Here is an 8621-nt window from a genome sequence, read left to right on the forward strand (position 1 = left end):
CTCTTTGTCATTTTTTACTTAACCTTCACAATAGTGCAAATATTTATATAAATAGCTTCCATGATCTATCCTTAGTACAAAATATTGAAAATTTCTGGCATTTGTATTTTCCGCACTAGTTGTCACCCAACATGACAAAATGAAAACTTTATAAATCATAGATGCCACCCTGGTGCAATCATTTTTCTTCTCCTCTTGAAAGATTACTTTTTGTGATATATTTTATATAACGTTTTCTAATCATGTTGAGCAGTCTCGCGTAAAGGAAATTATTAAAAAAACAAAACAAAAATACGTCTGTACTCGCCTGCACGATCTTGTCATATGCTTGTACCCAAGTAAATGTTAAAACAAATATTCATTATCAGGATATCACAGATCCTCATGCCCTATCTATATACAACGTACACATTTTTGATCCGACCCTTCAGCAACGACAGCATATATTGACCTCGGGATGGTTTAAATAAAAGGAGAATAACAAAGCAATTTGTAGCGCCGCCGAAAATTTCCCGGTTCTGCGGCTAGAGGTTCTCTACGGGCTCCAAAAGCAAACGAAAACCGTTTACTTTTGCAATATGTACCAACGAGCTCAACTTCAGGCTGTTAATCTCTACGGGCGCTTGCATTCCTTCAAACTGCCCGGTTTTCAACCTGCCAATAATTAGCTGTTTTGAAGAAAACAGAGGCACTAAAAGATTTTTGGTCAAGGATTTGCGGAAGGTAATTTCTTTCTTAAAGGGTCCATGAAACGAATTTCGGGCTGAAATAGATCAATTTAGATTGGGATTTTACTAATAGCACATCGTTCAGTGGACCAAAAAATAAGGTAGAAAGTCAAAAGCCTGACTTTTGGTACACAAATTTGAAAACACAGCGGTCTATTTCGTACCTCCTTCCCTTTGTAAGCTCTCTGCCTTTTCACTGCGATCGCTCCGCGGTCCCCGAAGCGCGTCACCGCGGGTCCAGACGCACGTCACACGGCACCGGACCTCCGCACCTCACTTATTTCATTCATTCCTGAGCTGACATTGTGGTGAAAGCTAAGCGCTTGCCGGACCAATCAGCCGCCTCCCATTCGTCACCTGACCTTATTCTCTGCACGTGGGAATGCGCGAGAGAGCGTGATCACGTGGCAAAAGTGTGGCTGGCTCAACGAGCACGTAGCTTCCACAGCACTATCAGCTTCTGGGTGAACGGGGTGGGGAAAGCAAATTTTGCTTAATTTTGAGCGACATCTTCTTCTAGGGAGAGAGTGGCTGTGTCCGGGTATACAGACGACAGTCCGAGCAAAAGGAGACTCCCCCCTTCCTGTCTTCTGGAACTGTCTGCTACAACGCGCGATTTATGAGTTGAGGGGGAAAGCTAAACAGGAAAACGTGAAAAATTGTTTCACGACCCCTTTAACATGTCCCGAAGAAGATGTTCGTTCCGTGTGTTTTAATGGGGAAATACGAGGATCAAGATTGTAGTCCGGCTCAAGCCTGAAAATGGCATTTCCCAATAAATTTTCATAGTTTCATGCACCACACCTTTTATATTGTTTCCACAAACGCGTTCATCTTGTGTTAATGTGCACCGACGGACTACTTGCATGGCCCCGTTTCTTTCAGCCGTTCTGCTAAATAAAAATTCCATGACAGAATCATCTGCAATTCCTCCAATTCGTGCTCGTCTCCCGCTTCATTGTAGACGCCACGAAAAGGAGAATGTCTTGTGTCCCACTCTGTGGATTCCAGGCGCATGGAGAGTTTCCAAGTAAAGATCTTTCAAACGCGTATTGAGAATATTTATTGAATATTCACATACAAGTTAATGAAAACTTCGTAGTGCAATAAAATGCAATTTTTATATTTGTAGAGTAATTTTGGGCTATATCGGTTTGAGAACATACGTTTTTGCGCACATCTGTACGAATACGCCTGCTTTCGAACGCATGTGTACGAATGCGCATGTTTTCGTAGATGTGTGTACGAAGATCAAGGTGTAGAAGCGCTCTGCCTGGTGAAGAGATCATAAATATATGAAACAGGATCCCGACGTTTCTTCCACACAAAAGACTTCGACAACAGCACCCTGCTGGTCTCGGAGAAGGACGGGAAATCATGTCTTCGGGCGTCATGGTTCATCCAACACGCAAAAGAAGGATGAACCACTTTTCGAGCACTTTTTCCAGCAACTATGCGTCACGGCTGCGTGACATCGTCATAGCTCCAAACAGCAGTTTGTGTATACAAACGAGGCGGGTCCTTACCGGGACTCAAGCGTAAACTGATCTGGTCCCAACTCGTCATTGTGTAGGTTTTCAGTTCTTAATTTCCATGAATGTCTGCACGAAAACCTGCAGCGAGTTTGAAAATGGCCCGCCATGTTGCATTAGGACTGTCTCGTAAAGCCGTAAAAATCTAAGTTACATGAGGCGCAGCAGCAATGATCATCACATGCAGGCACACCGCTTTGCGCGAAAACAGGCAAACGATGAAATAGAGCTTGCACGAAGCGCTTCAGCGTTAGGAGCTGGAAGAAATAATTACGGAAATTCAGCATTCAAAACATCCCGCGATATTGCTGAACTGAATGAAGAATGAGACCGCAGATAAACCGCCAACACTACTAAACCTCAAAACCAAGAAAACGTTGTACACTCATAAAAAGAGGTACTTACATTTATAAACACCGGCTGTCAGTGATTTGCTTCTTATCCCGGCCGAGGTGCCCGCAATCTGACGGAACCTTATTGCGGAGATGGCGCCGTGTAACCGATCTTTCGGTTGCACGTCAAAAGATCCCCAGGTGGACAAAATTAATCCTCAGTTCTCCGCTGGGGCGTGCCAGATGCCCGTCGTTGGTTTGGCACGTAAAACTCCCAAATTCGACTTTTGATTTGTTTCTGAATGTTTTATTTTCTCATTTGTAGTTGGTTCTGGTTATGGTTTGGCGCGACTTAATTTAATATTGGTTTACACACCCTGGTGCTATAAAACAAAATATGAGCTCAACCGGTGATCGAAGCCATATTTACTGAGGCGACAGCAATTAGTTGAGGACTCCGTTGCGGCATCATCTGCTCTCTGGTCGAACGCTGAATTAAAATAAACTGTCTGTGCTTTATAAAATAATTTTGATCACGCAAATGCAACTTTTTTATATAAATTATATATTCTAACAGACAAGCGATATTGTTTGGCCTTTTGTCTTTTTGTATGTCATGTAATTGGTGTATTGTATATATATATATAAAAACATTTGTTTTATTTGACTTTGAAGTATGATCTTTGTGAGAAAGAACACATTCTGTGGAGCTTTGGCGCGAAGGGCACTCTAAACCTGTGCTCGTATTACGACATTAATGTTTCCCTGCATCCAGCCTAAACTCACAAAATACGGAAGGAACAGAATCGGAACAGGCCTGTAACAGACCTGGAACAGACGAAGTCCCACAATGCCTCCCCCTCCAGCAGTATTCGCATTTTTGCTGCCTAATCCGAAAATAATGGGAAAAAATTCTCTCCCCCTTTCCACCAAACCCAGTCCCTTCGTTTCTATGTCAAGCGTCCAAAAATAAGCTGAGAAAAAGGCGAGGTTGTTTTCTTTAGTTTTTTATCGAAAGAAGGAGCTCTTTTGCGACTGGCGCAGTTCGAACGGGTAAGAAAGCAGCACCCGCTCTTTCTTTATTGCAGTTAAACATCCTTATTGCAGTTAAACATTCAGTTGCAATATCCTCTGAACGAAAAAAAAAATATCGCTTTGGGCATATATGCGTGTTTGAAAGTATACTATAGCAAATCTATTTAACGCGTATATTTACCTTGGCTCAATTTCGGACGAACATGCTCTTTTACATATAAATACCGAACTACTCGAAACTTGTAGATCTATAACTTTGAAAGCATGAACTTCTCTTCGAGTTCTGTTTTGTCATGAAATATGATAAAATAAAAAAATAAAAAAATACGCGCCGTTATCTCTATGCGCGAACAGACAAGCATTAAAACGATTTGTAAATACTTTTGGACTAACCGAGAAAAAACGTAAATCAAAAACATATCAGTCTATCGATTTGCCCAAGAGCTAATGAGCTGTAAGTTAACTCGGAGCACAACGCACGACACTGTTCTTTCTCTGGCAGAACGCGGATTGTTCCTTGGTTTTTGTGTTTTTCCGATACCCTTGCGTTTTTTGTTTTTTTTAGGTAATGTCGTGCGCTTGTTTTCTTGAAGTTGAACAACCCCAGTTACGTGTCCTGATATTCACGACATAAGCCCAGCAAAATCCGTTATCTGGTAAAAGAAAAAATAGCATTTTGAGCTTTGAGCAAAAAACATGAACCAAAAAGACGGAATCCTATTTTTACCACAGCTAATCAAACACAGATCCCTTTTACAAACTCTATGCAGTTTTATTTTTTAGTAAATCTTGCAATCTTAGTTGACTACCGTACAAACGCCGAGGCCACCTTTCGTGCAAGATCTTTCGCACTACTTGTAACGCGGGCCTGACGAACTTGGAATCTGTTTTAGACTGCTCTCGAAGTTTATTTGCAGCGCTTAATCGCGTTAGGTACGAAAACAAAAATAAGCGTATCGTAGACAATCCGCAGCGCGACAAATTAACCCAGAATCACAGTTCAATCTAGAGACGAGGTGGCATTCCTGTCAACGAATTGATGAGAAAACTGCATTCTTGCTTCACGCTCCTAGCAGATCCGTTCTAGTACCTGGTTGCTTTCAGCGCGATTTAATGCGCTAATGGTTCTTTTTTTTTTTTCTAAGCGTTCACGTTGGTCTGGATCACATCCGTAATCTATCGAGTACTTTTTTTTTTACTTGTTATTGGAAGGTTACAGTAAGATTGACACCTTACGCAACTTAGGTCGGTAGTTTGCTCCCATACACTTCAATCATGCAAAAGAATTTTCACAAAAAAAAGCTACACATTTTAGAATACTTTCTTTCAGTTTAAAAGACAATCGACTGCGGATAGCTTGTAGTGTTTGGTGTTGTTTTTTGCCTGGACACAACATTGTTTTTGTAACACCTATTTTCCCTGAAAAAATAAAATAAAATGTCAGCGCAGTACGTCACAAAAGGCTAATTTCGAGTTAAAAGTGATATTGAAAGATGCTTTTATTTCAAGACGTTGCCGCCGTGATAGAAACCAGTTTTCGAATAGCGGAAATTTGTCTTGCGAACTAAATACTGAAGTATTTTTTTATTATTATTCATTTTGCGACAAATGCATCTCTTGGAGACACTTAAAAAGTCGCCCGTTTGCCGTTCAAGGATGGCAAAGGCACTCGTAACACTGCATCTGATGTTATAGTGTGGAGAAACTGTGCATATATGGCGATAACGGAATGGGTCAAAAGGTCCCTTTGTGGTACAAGGTAAGCCCGTGGGCGCTCCGTAGATGTCTTTCTTGCAGGTTCCATCAACTGCGGCTGCTGTGCGAATCCGACTTTTTCGGAGTCTGTTAGAGTGCGAGGCGCGGAAACCGGAGCATGCGGAAGCCAGAACAGTTGGAGCGCAGCAGCGCGGAGCGGAGTCCTGGCACCAGCTGGCGGCTAAAGAGAACCAAATACTCGGGATTATTGGCTACTGCAACGCCCTACAAGTGGTGAGTGGGGATTCCAATATGGCGGAAGAGACGGATATAGATTCATTGGGATTTCGTGTGCGCCTGCTTGCTGACGCTGTTCAGTGCTCTAAAATGATTTATTTTTCTAGAAGCGCGAAGTGGTCAGGGCATTATCATATTACAGGTGACGGAGATGTCGATTCGCGTTAGCGAAAACAAGAATCCTGATATTTAAAAGTTGCGGAACCCTCAACTTGAGAAGCTTCGCGGTGGGCGAGCGCGTTTTAGACACCGGGAACGTCACGGCTTGTGACAGAATATTTTTGAGGATGATGAAGATATCGGTGTTTGCACTTTTTAGTCGCTATTAGTGCTCTAAAAAGAGCCACGCACGGTGACCGTCAAACTTTGGAAGAGCAGCGTTCATAGCATTTATGTCTTCGTGTCACATGCTCGCAACTCACTGCTCAGCGTCTCGGCCTTAGCGTATTGCAACACGTGGTCAAACTGCTCTATGGTTATTGAGAAGAAGTTTGTTGCCGCAGGGTACCATGCGGCGTAGCATTAAAACCGGAAGTTCGCGCAGCGCTTTTGAAGCACAATTTTCAGCGCGCGCAAGGAGCGTTGCCACGCTCACGGTAGCCTGAAGGGACGCTGTGCTTAATCTGCCTATTACCATAATTGGCCTGCTAAGAGTCTTATCTATTGCTCTATCAAAAAAAAGTATTTTAATGTACCCTACATTTGTGTGTACTGTGTTATTTGCAATGTTGCGGCACCTCTCGCCAAAACTGCCCGGATTGAACTCTCGTGAGGAACGACTGGCTACCAGAGACGCGTTTTTAATGCTTCGGGAATTTCCTTATTTACTTTGTAATTACCTGAAAACATTACGCGTATTCTATATTTTAAAAGTGCCTTAAAATGCGAACCCATTCTCGATGTATGTTGATCGACATAGCGCGACCAGTTTTCTCTTACTTAGGGCAAAGAATAGACGTCTCGTAGACCATACAATAGAGCTCTAGATTACTAGCGGGAGCGTTTGCCGGCATCTTAAGCACAGATCGAGCTATCGGTCATGCACAAGACCAGACATTCGCAGCGTGGGCGAAATACAAAGAGTCATTAATGAAATTAGACATCCCGGTCCTTGGTGCAACGATGTTGCAAGGCGGAGTACAAGAATAACTACATTAACGCGCTCACTTTTTTTGTTAAAACGGCTTCACGCATCAAGGCCGACAGCCCCTGCCACCGTTTCCGCGCCGCCGCCGCCACTGCTGTCCCCTCTCCTTTGGTTCTCCGTTCGTCCGCGGGAGGGCGAGCGGCGGGCTAAAGTTGCGACTACCTCATGAGGCAATATATTGAGCTGTTCTCTTTCTCTCTCCTTCTCTCTCTCTTAGTTTTTTGTCGCGTTCTCGCGCTCGCTTTCTCTCGAGAAGCGCGTAGCCAACACCACCTAGAGGTGGTGTTGGCGTAGCGCGCTCGATTGTGAAGAAGAGCGCCGCTATATCATCTTAACGTGTGATTTCTAGCCCGCCGGGAGTAACACGGAGGCACTCGAGGAAGAGGTGTTGCTGGCATTGGTGTCCGGTCAGTGAGGGGGCGAGTGCGGCTTCAGCCTTTGCCTAGCACAGGGCCTGGCGATTTCGGTTGCTGACACATCATCGGATATGGTTACGTGCCAGCCATATATCCCATTCCGTGTTGAAAAGCTTTATTCCGGTAGACTTCAGTGTCCCTTCAGGTCAAGGAGCCGCGGATCCTATGGACCGATATTCAGGTGAAGCCAAAGGAACAACGTCAATTTTGTTTTGTGTTTTGGGGGCGTTTGTCTAAACCAGGCGTCGGCACTATAATCTGTTTTTTTTTTTTTTTTTTTATTAAGTCCAACAGCGGCAACGGTAAGATACTGACTTGGGGGGAAACAAGCTTCTGCGAGTTATAATATTCGAAACGGTAAGTGCCCGTCATGGTTAAGTTCTTCTGTGGCGATTGAGAATTAATCAGGAAACGTCTTAGAAATTGATAGGTCCTTCTTCACTTTGGTGGATGCCTTGACAATCTTTGCTTCCTTTCATCTGTATAAAATCGTCAGGCGAAGAAAAATGAGTCTGGACAAAAATAGAACGACGTGAAAAAATTATACTAAATAAATATTTGACATAATGGTTTGTTACAATGGAACTAAAAAGGCAATACCACCTTTTATTATGAAAAATGTTATTTTAGGTAAACCAGTGTCCTAATCATATTTAGCATAATTAAGTTGTCTATCTGCTTCCCTTAAGGAATCAACTGTATTAAATATACATATGCCACCTCACTTATCGGCTTGAGCAGTTATAATCCCGGTTAACTTTAATTTACTGTAGGCCTTCTCTGTCTTTGTGTGTTTGATTTTGTTTTTCTACCGGTTTTTTTTTATACACGGACAAAACATCTCTCTAGACCGCATGTATATATCTGTCTACATTATCGTATTCTTTACATATAGGACCTAGGTGTTCAAAATATTTCGGTTTTTATTAAATTTTTTTTTATAGGGGGCGGGGCTCCTTTTTGAAGGAAAAGGTACAGTCTAACAGTGTTGCAAATTAATTTCAAGCTTTGTGTAATTCTAAATACTTATTATTAAGAGGAGTAGGGAAATCCTTGAAACATCTAGTAAGAACTAATGCCTCATTTCGAGAAAGAGTGTAAAAGTAAGAATTAAAGACGCGGATGCTTTCTCCAGTCACTTCTTGTGAATGTTCTGGGTTGTTAATATATACTTTCCTGTTGTTCGAACGTGTGAAAAGAGTTTCCCATTCCTCTCAAAGATTTAAAAAAAAATCTAAGTGTATTTTATCCTTATCTGACTTACGTCGTTTAGTGGTACTCATTTAATTTCCTTGTTTTACTAACGTTATGTAACAGTTTAAAAATAATGAGGTGTAACTGAGAAGCGTTTCAGAAATAGGTTTGGGCTTCTAGTGAAATAACACCATCGATTGATTGCTAAAAGGTAATGCTAACTAGCGGCATTTTTAAATTTCGAA

Source organism: Ixodes scapularis, unplaced genomic scaffold, assembly GCF_016920785.2.
Source record: "Ixodes scapularis isolate PalLabHiFi unplaced genomic scaffold, ASM1692078v2 PGA_scaffold6__148_contigs__length_123643588, whole genome shotgun sequence".
NCBI lineage: Eukaryota > Metazoa > Arthropoda > Arachnida > Ixodida > Ixodidae > Ixodes > Ixodes scapularis.